The 19,262-nt window shown below is 37.0% G+C and overlaps 1 long non-coding RNA gene across 2 annotated transcripts in view; it reads right to left on the minus strand.

Annotated features, from left to right (window-relative positions):
• Positions 1 to 6,988: 6,988 nt before the first annotated feature.
• Positions 6,989 to 19,262, minus strand: part of LOC107746448 (uncharacterized) — a 12,841-nt gene continuing 567 nt past the window's right edge. The window contains exons 2-4 of one of the 2 annotated variants that reach the window (XR_001640688.1): positions 17,472 to 17,545; positions 16,869 to 16,970; positions 6,989 to 7,051 (exon numbers count right to left, since the gene is read on the minus strand). This is a non-coding gene — a long non-coding RNA (uncharacterized LOC107746448). Of the gene's footprint in view, positions 7,052 to 12,553; positions 12,579 to 16,868; positions 16,971 to 17,471; positions 17,546 to 19,262 lie in introns of those variants that run through there. The other variant, XR_001640689.1, reaches the window with a different exon arrangement.

The raw sequence follows: 19,262 nt of genomic DNA on the forward strand, positions 1-19,262 counted from the left end.
ACACTGCTGTGTTTGAATGGAGATGCGCAGCGGTTGAGCTGTGACTTTGTTTCAAACTATTTTCGACGACGAAATAGAGCAAAATCAGACAATAGTGTTATAGTCAGACAATGTAAGTCACTTAATATTAACTTCTTGTCTATTTAACTGTTGTATTAAATCAGTATCACATTTACAAACTCCCTTAAAAATCATTAAAAGCTGTCACTCATCTTAGCTCATCGCAATCTCACATTTATAATCAACGAAGCTCTCTACACTGCGCAATGTATCTCTTATTTACACCGTCTATACTTTGCTTATGAAAGGATTCGTGAGATGTCTGTGATACATTACTCAACGCTGCAAAAACACGTAGAAACCTTTGAAGCTCCCCTCAGCAATCACAATCACAAATATGATGAAGATCTGGTCAGTCGCACTGGTGCTCCTAAATATTTTTTCATAGTCGCACGCAGTAGATTTCAGTCGCAAATGCGACTGAAATGGTCGCACTGTAGAGCCCTGAAATGTATGGGAGGAGAGTATTTAAATGAATGATTTACTAAGATTTGCACTCGTCAATCCACTGGTATTTGTGGCATTATTTAACGCCCAAAAAAGCAGGTCTTAAAAAAAAAAAAGCAGGCGGTTATTTGCATTGCTCTTGGTAGAATGTGCTGGTCATTATGGAAATGAGATGTTGCGTCTGTGTTCTTTAATGTGCACCTTGTCAGTAAATCACCCGCAGAATTTTCCCCTCCCATCTGCGCTTTTATGGAATTGCGCTCCAACACTAATTTGCCCTGTTTAGTACATCTGGCCCTAAATGCGTTTAGTCTCTTAACAGACAAAGCAGTAGTGATCCAATATAGTCAGCACAGCATCATCTTTTAGTTTCAATCTTTTTGAAAATCCTGTGTCGAATTATGCCATTATACTTGTTTGTAAAGGAATCTGTGGTAAAATGAAGTGAACAAAGGACCAAGTTCAAAGGACCAACGCGGTCTGGCACTTCATTAAAAATAATGTTAAAACTTTGTCGTTTGGTTTCTGCGTAGACCTGCGTTTTCTGCTCTTATAATTTACCTACTAGCGGCGCAAGTCAGTGGGCGGGGCTAAACAGGCAGTGCTGTATAATTGGTGGGGCGGGGCTAAACAGGTAGTGCTGTAGGAGCAGGCATTAATCTTCTTCTGCGGAGGCGGTGTTTAGCCACACTATTAGGTCATACAGTGACACATTCCAAAACATGTCTTTTTGGCAGATTGGCTTCAATATACAGTAAGCTGTTTTTAGACTAACGAGAAAGTTTTGAGTTTTGAAACTTGAATGTTTTTATAGCACAATGACCGCTTATATATCAAAAGATAAAGGGAATTTTGATTTCTCAGTTCATGACCCCTTTAAACTGTAATAACATTCCACAATACCACTGTTTTTACAGTATTTAATACAGCCACCCCATTTAAAACAAACTCAAGTCATTGGTTGGAGGTAATGCTGCTACATTGGACTGCTCACCGCTCACAAAATACCCACCTTCCAAAAAAATCCCTTCAATAAATTTCAGATTTCTATTTCTGCGGACAGAACAAGCCTATTGCTATTCATTGCAGGCCTTTGTATATTGGAGAAAGTCAACAAAAGCATGCATTGTGTGTGTTTTGTGTAAGGCTCACTATAAAATGCTTTAGGGCTTTGACAGACAGAGAATTTGCCCTGCTCTCTGAGCCTGACTAGTGGTCATCACTCTTGTGTACTAAGGCTTATATACAGACAGAGAGAGAGAGAGAGAGAGAGAGGGAGTGTGACCTTGATGACAGCAGTAAATTCGGACAGGAATGTCAACAGCCACAAGACATATTAGTGTCACGCCAGTGTGCCCATAAGTCTACCTCTGCCAATTACACAGCAGCCATAAGATCACAGAAGCCAATCAGAGAGCCTGACCCTTACTTAAATCATGGCTGCCAAAACTGTTTTACCCATCCGATGCCTGAAGAATTCTATACTGGACATAGCTGGCTTCACATACCCCTTTTCCACTGAACCGGTGAAAGCATGGGTACTACTGCCAGTGCTCAGTCTGGCCCTATTATGTGTGTTTCTAGGTCAACAAATGGCTCAGCACCAGCTCCATAAACCTGCTGTCAAGTTGATCACCACAATACAATGATCAACAAATCGCTGAACACTGGAAGTGATGCATATTTAGTTGACATATATTCTATTTTTGTCACACTGCAAAGCTACTCCAGCCACTTTATTTTCCCTGCCCATCTAAAATTACTTTTTATATAAATCATGTGTGAACTGACTGGTATGCTTTTTGTTTGCCATATATATTAAACAACAACACGGTGACATCAAAGTCTGTTTCTAGTGACATAATGATCCTGAATTAGATTATTTAAATCAAAATATACACACTGAAAGCATCTTGCTATGTCAAAGCAATCGGAAGTGATTCATTCTTTGATGAGAGTTGGCGATGTGAGGCTTCATGAGATACAGTGAACACATGGGTGACTCGACTGGCAGCACATAATGATAAAAATATATAAGACTGATGTTGGGATAGGAACAATTAAGACCTTACATTTAGAATTATTTGATAGGAGTGCATTAATTTGATCAATAGTGATATAATGTAATTTATAATGTTACAAAATACTTATTTCAAATAAATTATGTTCTTTTAGCAAATCAGCTTATTACACTGAAGCTTTGGTATGAGAAACAGAAGCATTTCTGTCAAAAACATTTTTGAAACCGAATGCCGGCTTTAGTCACAATGTATTGTTCAAGAGCTTTTGTAAGCATGTACGGTAACTCTTCAGATTCCTGGAAGCCTGATCCATAGGTGTGGAGTATTATGTGATCTTTGATGGTCAGAGTGTGTGGCTGAGAGGAAGACATTCGATCAATGAAGCTCTGAGATCTTCAACATGTTGAAATCCTAGCCCTCAGCCCTGAACGCTCTTTATCAAACAGACTTTCATTCACTTGTTCACTCCATCCTTTCCTCTCCCTGCTCCACACTCACCATTCTGTTGTCTCTGAGGGATTTCTTTCATTTAATTCTGTGCTGCAGTAGTCCTGGGCCGAGTTTAAAGGGCTGGGATAACTGTTAGGACTGATCAATAGAGCCTGGCACCAACATCAGCTCTGTGGAGACAACACACACACACACACACACACACACCACAGAAAGGACACAACAATCTTTCATCAATACTATAGCATCTGACTCGAGATTCAAGGCAACTTCACCACCACCTCGGTCTCTAATTATGCCCTTCACCCTGTCCTCATCCTTTCAAATATAAAATGAAAAAAAAGTTTTATTAGTACATACTTTAGCAATTATTCTCTCAGGTTGTGTTACACGTCTTTTTACAGTGAAAATAAAATAAAACAAATAAAATAAAATAAAAATATCAGTAAAATAAAATAATACTTTAGCAATTATACTCTCTTTAGCAATTAAAGAGAGTACTTTAGCAATTATACCAAGTTGTGGTACACATCTTTTTACTGTGAAAATAAATTGATTTATTTATGTATTTGTCTTTTTTTAATCAGTACATACTTTAGCAATTCTAATGTCAGTATAATTCTAAAAATGACATCACATCAAATCTATAATTTTTTTTTTCCAGTACATACCTCAGCAATTATACTTGTAATGCCCATCTTTAGGCCATAGTACATGTCTTTTTACTGTGAAAATAAAATAAAATACAATTATTATTTCAAAAATATTCAACAAAAGAGAAAACAGTTTATTATTATCATTATTAATTCATTTTTACAAAATGGCCCAAATGAGAACCACTTCTCAAGAAAGAGGTTTTGTGTGGCATTGATATGTAGTATCAGGCACTGATTGGGTAGTACACTCCAGAGCAAATACACAATTTTTCCCTTTTGAATTCAGGCCATGAAGTGCAACAGGATGAGCTTTACACACATGCCACAAACAGCGAGAATGTAGGAGGGAAACTAAAACAGCCAAATGGCTTCATCAATAGCGCTGATGGGCACAGGGAAATTGAGAGCCCCATCGTCCGTAAACGTAACGCACATCACCTATTAATAACCCGCAACACACACTACAAGCCACACACAAACCACAATCGCAACACTCGACTCATATCGCACTTGCTGATAACGGCTCCACTTCGAATGACAAGCCAGAGAGCCACCTCATATCTCAGAGCACACAGAGAGATCCACAGCATTTAATGTGAAGTGTGTCTTTGTGTGTGTGTCTTATCCCATCTGGACGGATTTCTTTACACGGGTTTCCCCTCCCTCCTACTCACATGAGGTTGTTTTCTTGTTGAGCGGCAAGTCTTTAGAGAAACGAATGGGACGGGAGAACTGAACAAGTGCGCTAATGGATTCATGAGGTCAGGCTGAAACAGCAGATCAGGACAAACACACGCAGACACAAAGCAACCCTCTGAGGAACAGCCGGACAATACAGGCAGCTCCGCAACGACAGCATTTCACTCTAGGCGTCTGTCTAACGGAGCGAATTAATTTGATAGAGCGTTTGCTCTCAGAGACAGTGAGAGCCTCAACTGAAAGCTTCTGTCTGTGTGTGTGACAAACAGACTGTTAGATGAAAGCATCACTAACAATTTGCAGAGTGGCTATTACGAGGCGTGACACTCCGTTGTTGCTTAATGCAACAGTGAATGTCACTTTTTTTTACAGCATGGTTTTTTGCACTGTGTATAATATTACTTTTGTGAATGTCTAAACTTAGTCGATATAAAATTCAGCTTTCCTTTCTTTTGATATCAGTCAGGCTGTACAGCATTAACCAACAACAAAATAGGGTTAATTCACCCAAAAATTATGTCATAATTTACTTATTCTCATGTTTTCCAAACCCATATAACTTCCTTTCATCTGCGGAACACAAAAATATATATTTTGAGATAGATAGATAGATAGATAGATAATTATTATTTTATTTTTTTTTGCCAATGGTCAACAAAAGTTAAATATTTGGTTACTAACATTATTTTTTTTTAAATATTATTTTGTGTTCCACAGAAGTCATACATGTTTGGAACAATATGAGGGTAAGTAAATTATAACAATTGTCATTTTTTGGTGAACTATCCCTTTAACCCTATAAAGCCTACAATATTAAATTTGATAAGGAAGGCCTCTAAATTACGAATATAACTAAACCTTTGCTGAAAACCTGTCATTTACAAGCATTTTATCTAAGTTTTTAGCTACACTGTTATATATATATATGATATATACACACACACACATATGAAACACATGAAAACTTTTATTATTTTAGATTGCCTTGTATATTTGCGTGTATATATATATATATATATATATATATATATACATACATACATACATACATTTATTTATTTTTACTTATTTCATATTTATGGATTTACAGGATTTAGCACTGCTTTAAACTTGCATATCAATTCCCAATGGATAAAGTCAGGTCTCACCCTACACTTTTTCTCATTTGACTTGGAAATATGTCATTACAGAAGTAAAATAAGCTGTGAATCCATCATCCTTTCACATTGTTTTGAATAATCTAACTGGATAATCTAATTTTAATTTTTTTACTTTAATCAGCAATTTTTTCTGTAAATTGCCTTAAGTCTGATAGAAAGATTATTTGACAACATTACTATCCTTATGATTTCCAGCAGGTGTACAGTAATTACAATTTGGATTATAACGCACTACATTTGCAGCTACCCTAGTGCAATTTCATTGCAATCAACAAAAATGAAACTTTTTTTTCCCTCCCCAAAGCATCCCAGAATCTGCTGTCTCCATGGGAACAATCTCACAGTGCATACCTTTCCCCTTTTTGATACTCTCTCTCTCTTTCTTACCACGGTATCATGAAGACTCACTACGTAGACCATCTCCCTCATTTCTCCTCCTTTTCTCTCCTTTTTTCCTTCCTGATTTAATGATCTGACCAATTAGGGCTGTAGTATCTCAAGGATGCTTGGCAGGGTCGTAATTGGAAGAGCTCTGAGTTTCTTTTTAATCATTAGCTTTAAGAAACTGTCTGTGCATTCACAATTAATCCTTTCAGAGAGGAAGACAGCAGCAGAGGTAGAGAGGGAGAGGTCGGATGGCACTACATGCGCTGAATGTATTTCACAGCGGGGTCTCCGGTGCTCATGTAGTATAGTCCATACTAACGTCGCACATCTGAGCTCAAATGTAGGACATTACTGCCACCTATTGCCAAGGAGCGGAACTAAGACCACAGGGAGTAAGGAAACCTTGTGGTTAAGAATCAAGTAGCCAGAGAATAAAGGACAAATGAGCCTTTTTCATGGACAGCGCTAAAAGTGGTGAACCAATTTATAAAAATGAATTAAATTAGCAACAGATGACAAAAATGCAAAGAGTTATTATAATGTCATGCAGGACGACACCATAGAGACATATAAAGCCTGTGATTTTATATTTCTGAAAGCAGGAACATGTGGTACTGAAGCTTTGAGCACATTTATAATTACACCAGTACACCGCAGAGATACTGCAGCCCACAATGAATGAGACTTTGATGGCAACTTCAGGTCAGCACAGAGTATAACCCACACTGAAGCAGACCAGATGAGAAGCTAACTTGCCTAACCAAAACGGAGTAAGAAATAAAGAAAATGGGACCATCTGAACAGGTTGAGGATGACTAAAGGTTTGAGTCATTTAGCTGGTGTTTATATCAAAAATAACTCCTAGTGCTTTTATTGCAGGGGGAAAAGCCCTGGAGCAGTCTGGTATTGGCTTTGTGGTAGATCATTGTTTGAACATCCAGCCTTTTGGTTTCAGGCCAGATCTTTAAACAAAAAGCCACACAAACCCCACAATCATATACATCACACCTTCACATGTCACAAGGTAACGGGGACTTTGGACATCTCACTCAATAGTCCCCTCCAGATCACTGCATCTCACATGAATGGTCACTGTCTAACACTGAAAAAGGTGAAGGGTCCATTCAGGTCACACCAGCCAATCTGTTTATATCCCAAAGTTCTCCACCATCTGATGAGATAAATCCAAAATTAACTGAAGACCACAGTTTAATAAACAAATAAAGGAACCAAATACAAAGCAGAAACACATTGCTTTCCTGTTTATATTTTTTCAATATTTCCAATAGAAACATGATATTTTGGAATCACAGTCATAAACATTTACATAAGACAGTTGCAAGGTATTGGGGGAGGGACATGGTATTGAACAGAAAATCTGTGAAGTGCAGGATCAATCATCAATTTTTTTTGTCCTTTTTGTATGTGTGTATATTTGCTAAGAGTGAATTTTGCTTTTTTCTGCTCATTTCACACTAGCATACTACATACAGTAGGTATGCATGACTTCAAAGCTGACTGATACGGACTAGACATCCTCAAAACAGAGCTGTGCACCATTCAGAATTAAACCATGAATGCCTGAATTTCAAATCTCTTGAGGTAGCAAACGGGAACTAAAAGTGTCAAGACAAAAAGTTTGTCAAGACAAACTCTAAATGTTGGCTTGTCAGGCTTATTTGAAGAAGAAGAAGAAAAAAGACCTCTTCACTGTATGTGAAGTATACAAGCGTGTCCCATTTATCATTGTATGCTTCAGATGGATGCTCACTGCATTAGTGTGGACTAGTACCTAACAGTTTTTGCAACATTATACGCCAAGTGTAGACCGGGACGAGGGCCGAAGGGGCTGAGTATGGCATTTGGAACAGGGCCTTTACCTGTAACTGTCAAAGAGATTTACTACAGACAATCAAGACAGCACATGGCAAGGGTGAAATCATTAAGTTCCTATGTTGTAGAACTTCAGCAAAGGTGAGCACTACAGAGCTGCCGAAAACAGCTTGCCTCCGTTTACACACTTTTACAGTTGGTTTTTTGTTTCAGCCTGTTTTGGAAGAAGCAATCTCTGATAACGATCCACACTTGGAAATCATTTCGGTACAAAAAGAAATGACAAGCCCCTGGCATTTCTCAAAAAACAAAACCATTTGTACTAAATGCATTCTGAAAGCTACATTAATTAGTTTCTGCCCTTATTTTACTTGCAAATGAGCTTCCAGTCTAAATCTAAATGGCCATGTCATTATTTGACTGTTTGTTCATTTTTATATTTTTCTTTCTCTTTTTGACATCCTAAGTAGCCACGTCGGTTGTGAGTCAGCGACGTAAACACATAATGATTATTAGTATACTGTGAGCAGTGCTTTCCCTCATCCAGACTCCCCAGGTCCATCTGCCCAGTGCTGTCCATCATCTCACTGCTGCCTGAAGCCACAATTATGACTATTGTGGTTAATAAACTCAAGCACTGAATAAGACATTGAATATGCGATCCCACGCTTGTTGTATTCATGAGCTTCATGACCCGTGATGAACAGCAGCTGAAACACTGCCTGAAAGGTCATTAAGCACATACGATTTTCTTCTGAAAAACTGGAGGATTATTGACTTGGGTTGATTTCTGACTATGATGTCAAGTGGTAAAACTAAGCAACCTAACTTCACTTTTTAGACAATACTTTCTACAGATTTATTTTGATTTAATTATTAAATGTATTTATTAAATTTAAATTTACTATCAGACTAAGAACTTTTGATTACACAAAAGAAAATTTTTACACTTTATTTACAGCTTTATTTGCACATTTTAATTTTCAACACTTTGTACTTAAATTCAATTTCTATTTTTTATTTTAAATTTTTAAATAAAAAAATAAGTTATTTTTTTATTATTAAATTTAAACTATTATTACATTTCTATATTTGTTTAGTCCCTATATAGTCATACTCATCTCTGCATCAATAAAATGCACAATATTTGACAATTTACTACCTAATTACATTATATGTAACATCTAATTAATTTAACCTACACTGGAAATTTTTCACCATTTTGGCGCATACAAGTTAGCAAACATGATGAATGATGGGATACACTTAGCCTCAAATACTGCTCTAAAGTGTGGAATTACTGTGCATTAAGGTCACTGAGTTTTGGCATTTTTCCAACTTGGAACAGCCTCGCGCAGTTACTTCCTGTCACATACACTCACTCTCAAGTGGCCAAGGCTGCAAGCATGGGTATTGGGACAGCCCCTATGACTAGCACCCAATTACCAAGACAGGTTACATGACTGCCCAGTTGAAAAGATCAGCTTAAACCAGCACAAACCTTCAGGAAGCTCTACAGTGGTTGATGGTGTTCTAGTTGGAGCAGTGGACCAACACAGCTGTTCACCAGCCAGTTGCTCAACCAGCATGGTCTTTCCAATGAAGTTGGTTGACCCAGGACAATCTACATAAGCTATTTAAAAAGTTATAAGGAACACCAGCATCCAAAACACAACATATGTTGGGGACCAACGCTAGTGTTTTCAGCAACTTACAAAATGTATAATGCCTTCACAGCACAAGCAAACTTTTTGGATCATTCCTACAAGCTCTGGTAGGAATCATGTGTGATATTATAATGCCAAAGTCACTGGATAGGCCGGCGTATCCATTAAAATTTATTCTGGCCAATCAGAGACACATTAGCTCTGTTAGCGGTGCATATCGATCAGAAGTCATCCATTATGACTTCGGGTTAATTAGCACCCAAGCTTCAAACATGGCTAGAAATGATCTCCACATAACACACACACACACACACACACACACACGCACACAAAATCTAAGAGATAACCACAGCTCTTCTCACACTCTAATCAACACAATAGTCCTCAAGCTTAGTCTCTATCTAAATAGCACCCTATTGTCTTTAATTCCATTTTGATCCTATTATAGGAACTGAAATGTCTTAAATAAGCTCTTTCAACCCTAAATGGCTCTGAGAGTCCTCTGTCTGGTGGACAATTAGTAGGGCACAACAGCCCACACTACAGAGAGACAATAAACCAAGTAGGTTTATTGAATTGAATCTCATGACACAAAATGAAGCTAAACTCTTAGGTGTTGAGTTCAGCGGGGAGACAGCGGATGTCCTAATTAAACTGACACCCTGTCTAAATTATCCGTGCGTGGACGGATTGAATCATCGTAACGGCGCACACAAACTAGCACATCTCCACAGGTGCTGAGGGACTTCACTAGCAGGCGTCGTCTCTGCGGACCGAACATACAGAGAACATGAAGTCGGAACTCAAATGTGGATTTGCTAATGAGGGTTTTATGTCTCAGGTGTGCAGACCACCTACATTCATATTAGACATCGACTGGAGAGAGAACAAATGGTGCCCTATGAATACAGATCAGAGCTCCTATATGAACTAAAAGACAAACAGCTTTAAAACATCATCAGGGAGATATTTTTGGGGCAAAAAAAAAATCAAACCACGTCAAGGAAGAGAACATAATTAGAAACGGAGAACCAAACATCTCACAGCTCTCTGTGAGATTGCAGATATCCAGTCCAGCTAACGTCTTACTGGTTAAACACTTTTACATGTTACAAATTACCACAGCAAGCAAACATATTCAAACAAGCATGTCAATGGGGAAAAAAGAGACAAGCAACATTCTACAGGTACCTTGTTGTCTGAAGCAAGTGCTCTATGGCATTACTCCAATGGAAAAAATGGTGGTTGGTCTGGGAAAAATTAAATAATATAAAACAAAGATAGAAAAATAGAAATCACACTGGATATTTAAGGTCAAGTTGAGTGAATGTATCGTGTGTGTGTAGTATACTGTGCATTTTCACAAATATAGTAGGCAAGTCTGGTGTTCAGTGCATCACGTTATTTTAGTATCATTGATCCAATATTACAATTTTTGTTAATATTTTGAATAATGCTTTATTTATATGTATTATATATTTTTAATTATTATTAGTAGTATTATTGTCTTTTATTTTAATTCTAGTTAGTTGTATTAACTCTGATGTGCATTTTTGTGTAATTTTTGTTTTTTAATAGGTATATAGTTTTTTTATTAATTGTTATTTATTAGTATTAGTTCATTTAGTTTTAGTTATTTTAGTAATTCAAGTTAAACTTAAATTAAAGTGAGAAATGTACAGTTTTAGTTTGTTAACAACAATAAACCTGCTATGCATACAGAAAATATACATACTACATACTTACATATATGCACATATTTGCATACATAACGATACATTATATTCACCTTACATCTACATACACAACACCCTCCTTAACTTCATTTGTATTATTTACTGCTACATTTTACCCCAATTACTCTATATATATTTAGGCTTCTATTATTTACTTTTATGTTCTTTGTTTTACATTATTTTCTTTTTACACAGATACGGTATGCTTTACCAGTTCAAATACACTATTATTTTCCCTCCAATAAAGCAAATTAAACTGAAACAGGAAATGGAATTTGAAACAAGTCACCATTTTTCCTTAAGCTGTGTGGTAGAAACCACTCTCTGTTTATAGTATCTTTAGATGAAGTATTGCTGAGTGTGAATAGCAGAGAGAGGACTGTTATTAAGACCTGTCTGCTTTTATTACAGTGGCTCAGGAGGCACACGTGGGACAGGTTATAGCCAACCTGAATGGCTGTGATAAATTTAGGCCTGAGCACAGGAGACAGATTAAATTCAGTCAAGGCCCAGTCGATGGCTCTGTATTAAACAACAACGGAAGAGAAGGATAAAACAGAATGTCACCAATATGGTTATTAACTGGAATCAGTCTCTGTGAACGACTCAGACAGTTAGCATATACTGATAATGGGACAAAGGAAAGACAAGATGGGAGAATGTTGAAGAGAAAGGAAAGAGGGGATGGCTTAGAAGCTAATAACAATGTCAGAGCCATGATGCAGTAGTAAGCACACATGCTCTTCACATGTTGGGCGACGCAGAAGTCTTACCTGCAATTTGTTTTCGATCCCACTTCCCCTCGGTCATAGTGTCTCATTCCCATACCGATTTCCTGTCCACACTTGTATATGCTGGTCTTGTTGAGATTCCAAAGTGGTGTGGGGGGTTTGGGAATAACATGCACCTTGTTTAACATCCTTTTACATTTAAGCTTAAAGGGTTAGTTCACCTAAAAATTAAAATTGAGTCATTCTTTACTCACCCTGGTGTTGTTCCAATGCCATATGCCCTTCTTTCAGAACACGAAAGGAGAGAAAAAAAAAGTCCTACACCTTAACCATTAACCTTTTAATGGAGTCTAAATAATAATTGTTAGACAACATTTAATGAATAATAATAATAATAATATAATAACAATAGTTTTGTTGTTATTAACGGTAATATCAATATTATCACTAATAATAATGTTTATAATAATAACAGTATAGTATGTTTATGCTTATAATTATGATGCTGATTATTATTATTATGTTGAATAAACATTTCATTTCTCTTTACTGTAATATCTTGTAGTTAAAACATTTTAGCCTTTCCGTGATTCATTATTTAGACTCTGCTAAACATAATTGTTTTGTGGGATTGGCAACAATGTCACTCGAGCATTCATGCCAGTAAACCATTAATATAATAATAGCTGAATGCGGAATCTTCACTCACTGGTGGAGCGCTGCGAGGAGAGCTGCAGGCAGAGAGAGAAAGAGAGATTGAAAAATGGAGACAGAATGATAGAGATTGATGAAGTGAGTCCAAATGATTGCCAGTTGTCACCTAGACACAGACCCTAATGGACTAATCCTACAGCATATGACAGTGGCATAAACACACACACACACACACACACACACACACTTCAGTCCTGCTATGTTGTCTAAGTACATCAGACAGATGGTTATTATCTGTCTCTCTCAGAGTCTACTGTCATTCCTTGTGTATACCTGGACAAAAAGCTCCAGGATTTAACTAATGACCACGACACATGGAGGAAAGACAGGAACACCCAGCTCAAAACGACGTCTGATCACGCCTACATCCTTACTTGACCTTTTGTGTTCAACTTGCAGAGCAGCTTAAAAATTTCCTCTCACACTTTAAGGTGTTCTACAAAACATTAGCCTCAACTCCCCTTAGTTACTGTTGCTAGGTCTGAAAGAACATCCCATAGGACTGTTGTTGTTTTTTTTTGTAAAATTAGCTTATTAACTGGTAAAAAAAATTATCAGCCATTTAAAAAAAAATGTTGAATGACAAAATTATGAATGAGATTTACTGTAATCAAGCATGTAGTCGACTGTGATACAGGGGTACGGCTTTAAGTGAACTAAATGACTGGAGAAGTGGAAGGTTGAGTTCTGACAATTCAAATTGATGAGGTCAAAAAAATTTTTTTAAATAAAATGCATTAAAAAATAGAATGAATTTTCATTTAATTCAAGACAAACTATTTTCGTTTATAGAAAAACTACATAATTAAAATAGCAAATGTATTAACTCCGTCATGGTTATGAAAGAATGGTCTACTCTGAACATTTACTGAACAATTGCTAAGACAATTAGTTATCAAGATGTATGTAATGTATATTTGCTGACCATGTGGCTTCCTAATCATACTGCATTTGTGCTAGGAAATATAAGAGGAAGTAGCAGCAGGTTATCAGTGAGCTTGGTCCAGCTCTCCTCGTTTATGAAATTGCTATATTTTCCAGCTTGTACATTGGGTTGCATTGGTTATGGTTTGTGGTGGCAATTATGACTTCCTGTTCTGATGCTATAAACAGCACAAACCCCTAAACAGACTTAAAATCACCATCTATAGAAAAATAAATCTAGTAGATTATAGGCAGTGGAGTGTATAAAATGTTAGTAATGTTAATAGGAGAAGAATATAAAAAGCCACTGCATAAACCTGTTAAGCATTCACTAAAATGACCTGTAAAGCCCTATAATGTCTGAAACTGTCACTGTATTTTTATGGTCAAGCTTTGTAATCACCACTGCCAAGGGGTGCTGTGAGCATTTAAACAATGCTCACAGCAGCTTCCCTAATCCCATTCTCTACCTTCCCATCACTCTTTCCTTGTTTTTCACTCTCTCTCTCTCTGTTGATATCAGGTCCACAAGGTGATGATCTGTTTCCAGCTCTTGCCAGACAGGAGTCTCCAAGAGGATATCCCTCTCATTACACACACAGTGTGCAGATGCAGACACACAACACACTCAATTACAATGAATGGTGAGCAGAGCTTCCAGGGTTCAAAAAGGCAGAAAAAACACCATTAAGTATTTCATAAAGGAGGTCCATATAACTATTGCACTATATTCCAAGTCATCTGAAGCCATTCGAAAGCTTTTTGGAGAAACAGATTTTGCATCCGTTTATAACCTTGAAAGCTCTGGACCCTTTTGTAACTGCATGGAGCGATCAGTACATTATGAAAACTTTCTTCTTTTGTGTTGCACAGAAGCAGTCCTACAGGTTTGGAAGGGCATGAGGGTGAGTGAAGGATAACAGAATTTTCAATTTTGGGGCAATTATTCCTCTAAAAGGACAGAATAATCATAAATCGGACTGAGAGGGTACTGGAAAGACAATGAAACGAATGGAGAGGGTGAAAAAAACTGACAGAGAGAGAAATAAAGAGGCAGAAAAAGAGAGAGCAAACTGAATTGTCCTCATCGTTCAGTTCTTGGCAGTACATTCCCTCAGGTTACAAGAAAGCCAGAGAAGAGAGGGAAACAGAGACTCACAGACACTAAAGCTAATATAATGTTTTGCTTCCTTTTGTTTTTATTGTCTGACATTTTTCCCTTCCCCCTTGTTTTTTTTCCCTACTCTGAACAGAAGCTGCACCTCTGACATACATTGATTTTTGGAAGAACAGACAGATGAGATGCACTGTAGGAATGCAGCCAGGAAAGCGGGAGAGGAATGGGATATGGGAGACGAGAGGGAGAGAGACAGATTTTGTTTGGTGAAAGCAAGACGAATCATCCAGAAGTGGAGGATCGTTAATGCGTATAAACACAAGAATCAGGAATAGGTCAAAACTGAGATGAAAGGTCAAACAAGGTAACCTCTATTTATTCTTAAGTGACTACAAAGGGCATTTTGGGCTTCAAAATTGATGCATCAGCTAGAAAAGAGGTCTTCAAGGCCAAGAACCTTTGAAGGACAGAGATTCCAAGGACCCTGTTACAAACCGTGTGTTTATTTTAGCCCGGCCTATACCACAGTGTATCGTATCACATTGATGAATATACATATGATGATTCTTACAATGATTATTTTAATAACTTTTCAATATTGATGTACAAATTTGTATATTTTCAGTAAAATGTAATATGCAACGTACTTTTGAACTTTGGAGGGACAATAAAACATTTAGCAAAATGTAGCTTCTTAACTGCAGCTTTGATTGAAGTTAAACCAATACTGTATTTTTGTTCATCCCATATTTTCATGTTCAAATTAAAAATTCAAAAAAATAATTGGTAGACCCCTGCTGTACTACTGCAGACACCCTGTTGAAAACCCCCTAAGCCAGTGGTCGCCAACCCGTCGATCACGTAGATCTTTATCACTGTCCCAGTAGCTCCCGACAACAACAGAAAAATAAGTACAAAAAATTTATTACATTTCTTCACTCTTTGTACTGTATTTTTGTACTTATTTTTCTGTTTCTTCGGGAGCTACTGGGAAAGTTATAATGAAAAATACATCACGAGTCTGTAAACAGAACAGTTGAGATGCTGAAGACGGACGTAAAGAGGAAAATATACTGTAGCAGGCAGAGCAGCTCACTGTTCACTTTGGGCGAAATATAGGAAAAAATCTTAAATTCTGGGGGGTGAAGGGTTATATGAATGTATCACTGAAGGGAACTGACTGTCTTCAGAAAAGTTTTGATAGCAATGGGATTTCCTTTTCCACTTACCTCTGAATAAAGTAGTATTTATTAGCACAACCAAGAAAATGCCATATCGCTGCTGTTCCATAAGCGCCACCTGCTGTCAGAGAGTGAAATTTGCATTTCATTCAGCCCGTCTGCTGTTTTTGTATCATGCAGGTACTGTATGTATCTGAATCAGCCATGAAAAATAATGATCGGTGCATCACTAATTAAAATACTAAATAAAAGGCCTCAAATTGGAAGTACAATCTGGGCTGTCTTTTTCTATCAATTCTTCTATAGGTAGATCTGGTCTTTCATAAAAGCCGAGGTCGGGGATCATGGGCTTAAAAAGGTTGGTGACCACTGCCCTAAGCTATGTGAACGTGCACACTCTAGATGTTTTTTTTTTTAGACACTGTCACTAGATTATTTTATATTTTCTGAAGAAAAAAAAAAACAAGTGAGAAGTGTTCTCTGTGGTTGTTTGTTTGTTGCCATGTGGTTGCTAGAACATCTCTAGTTTCTAGCTGCTTACTGCCCAGGGACTTCAGATACCTCATTCAATACAAGTCTATCACATTTTTGCAAAAATCACAGATCACTTCGAAAAGTAGCAACACATCCTAAAACAAACCCCTAAGCCGAAACAGTGATGCTTGCCTTAGCATAATAAATGTTTAGCAAAAACCTGTAAATCTGTAAGAAAATCTGAAGTCATATATCATTTCAACGCATTATCTGATATAAAAATGACCTGCAGAAGTCACACACACACCCTATAAACACAACAAAAGGGCATCATGGATGAATAATTATTCTGTTATCAAGTTCTGATATCATCAGTTTATTTCCTCTATTTGTAACACCCACCAACCAGGATAGAGGCCAAACATTTTTCAACAGTCCTTCTTTTGGCTATACAAATTATATTTTGAATTGTTATGAGAAGCTGAGTATTGTCCAAATTTCTCATCTCTAAAGACCTACTGAACCCGTTCCAACACTTTTTCTGCTCAAGTCCACCAGTTACTTTCAGAACTAAATTTAAACTCAACTCCACACAATTGAAAGTGTCTTACCTGACAACGACACACACACCATCCTGCCAGTGTCATCTCAGGATCGATTGGTCATATGGCAATTCTCCATCAGGCCATTCCTCTGATCTGCACAAGCCTGGCCTGACACAAAAAGAGCACAAATTTACCATTTCTGTTTATGCTCAAAATTGTGACCCTGGATCACAAAACCAGTCTTAATGCGCTTGGGTATATTTTTAGCAATAGCCAAAAAAACATTGTATGGGTCAAAATGATTGATTTTTCTTTTATGCCAAAAATCATTAGGATATTAAGTAAAGATCATGTTCCATGAAGATATTTTGTAAATTTCTTACCGTAAATATATCAAAACGTATTTTTTGATTAGTGATATGCAGTGCTAAGGACTTAATTTGGACAACTTTAATATTTAGATTTTTTTGCACCCTCAGATTCCAGATTTACAAATAGTTGTATCTCGGGCCAAATATTGTCCTATCGTAACAAACCATACATCAATGGAAGGCTTATTTATTCAGCTTTCAGATGATGTAAATCTTAGTTTTAAAAAACTGACCCTTATGACTGGTTTTGTGGTCCAGGGCCACAATTGTCTTTTTTACACAAAAGTAGAGCAAGCACCTTGTAGCTGTGGAGGAATGGTTGTAATGAGTCCATCTGGATAGCAGTCACAAGGCTGCAGGGTGAACAGGATTCTGAAGTGTTTGAGAAAACACACACGATTAAGTATGTGCACACAAACACACTCTATAGAGCTATCAAACACTCATAGGTCTGCTCGAGAGCGTGCACACTCAGTTATCAATCACACACACGTCTCTAATAGTCCAGACAAACAAATGTCACAGCTGACAGCAGCATGGTCGGGTTACTCATCCATCAGACAAATAATGCACTGCTTCACGGATCAGATACCTGAATGAGAACCCTTCAATGGTTCCTACAACTTGAAATCTAAAGCATTCAAGTATTCTGATGGATTCTTGATCTTAAAGGAGGTTTGATTCAAATTTTGCTGCATGTATAAAAGCTCTGTAAGCATATAGCTGCCTCCTGTAAATGTAAATCATTCACATACACACATATATTATTCATTCACAAGAAGACCAGTAGGATGCATTAAGCAAATACATAGGGTAAGTTTTGATTTCATGCCAACTTTAAATCCATTATTTATTTATTTTTCTCCAGCAGCATATATGTTTAAATACAGATAAAATTATTTTATTAATTAAATTACCAATGCATTATTAATAATATTATGGTATTTGTATATACTAAGCCACTGTGCATGTGTGTGTGTGTGTGTGTATATACATACACCAAATTATTACATTTTTTATATAACACATAAAACATACATCACAAATGTTTCCTCAACCTGACACATGAAAACCAGGCCAGTGTAAGAGAAAATAAGCATTTATGTAACTGTGAAAGCTTCCCCTCTGTGACCACTAGCCTCAATCTCCCATATAAACAGCCTATACTGCACTGTTTAACATTTGCAACCTGCTATATATGACTAGTTGTTGTTTTTTTTTTTGACAGATTGCAACAGACAGCAGGAGACTTCAAGTAACCACACATTTTATTTATATGTGCTAAAAAAGGAAAGGAAAAAACGTGTAACAGTTTATTTATAGATGTTCTTTTAATCTCCAAAACAACCAGATTCTCTGTTAAAAATAAATAAATAAAAAAGAAAGAAAGAAAGAAAGAAAAAGAAAGAAAGAAAGAAACAGCTGACTCTGCTGAGTAAAAATTGGATAACGATGTCTACTTTAATGACAGATTGATACAAAAACAAACGAGTCTATTTAAAAAAAAAATACGAGTCTATTTAAGCTCTGTACAAGTAGACAAAACACAAACCCTTCTTCGCAAAGACACAGAGGGAGCTGAGAGACAGATTTGCATACGAGAGCAGAACCACAGCTCCCATGTGGCATTGACAGAGCGCCATCTGCTGGTGACAGCAAACAAGCCACGACCTCCCATCAGTAACAGACACTGCTACTGATTGATAACTAAAAATTGGTGAAAATACGACTGATGAATTCATTATGTTAACAGACGTCCCTATTAAATTAAATTTATCCAAGCAACTGTTTTTTCCAATATTGATTTTAAAAATAGAATTGATATAATAAAATTGATTAGCCTATATTAGTTATGCTTGTAGTATTATAATAGTATGCTGCATTAACAGAATCATCGGCGAAATACAATACTAAACTTAAACCAAGGTCTTGAGAGTTTACTGCCTTCTTACAGTATACAGTCCCTCAGTGACCCAAATGTGCTGACAGGTGAATGAATCCATATTCAAAACAGTCCTTGCTGGGTCTCATTCACTAATAGTGTGAGTGAGTGAGTGAGTGAGTGAGTGAGTGTGTGTGTGTGTGTGTG

This window comes from Sinocyclocheilus rhinocerous, unplaced genomic scaffold (assembly GCF_001515625.1).
Source record: "Sinocyclocheilus rhinocerous isolate Xijiao unplaced genomic scaffold, SAMN03320098_v1.1 scaffold2724, whole genome shotgun sequence".
Taxonomy (NCBI): Eukaryota; Metazoa; Chordata; class Actinopteri; order Cypriniformes; family Cyprinidae; genus Sinocyclocheilus; species Sinocyclocheilus rhinocerous.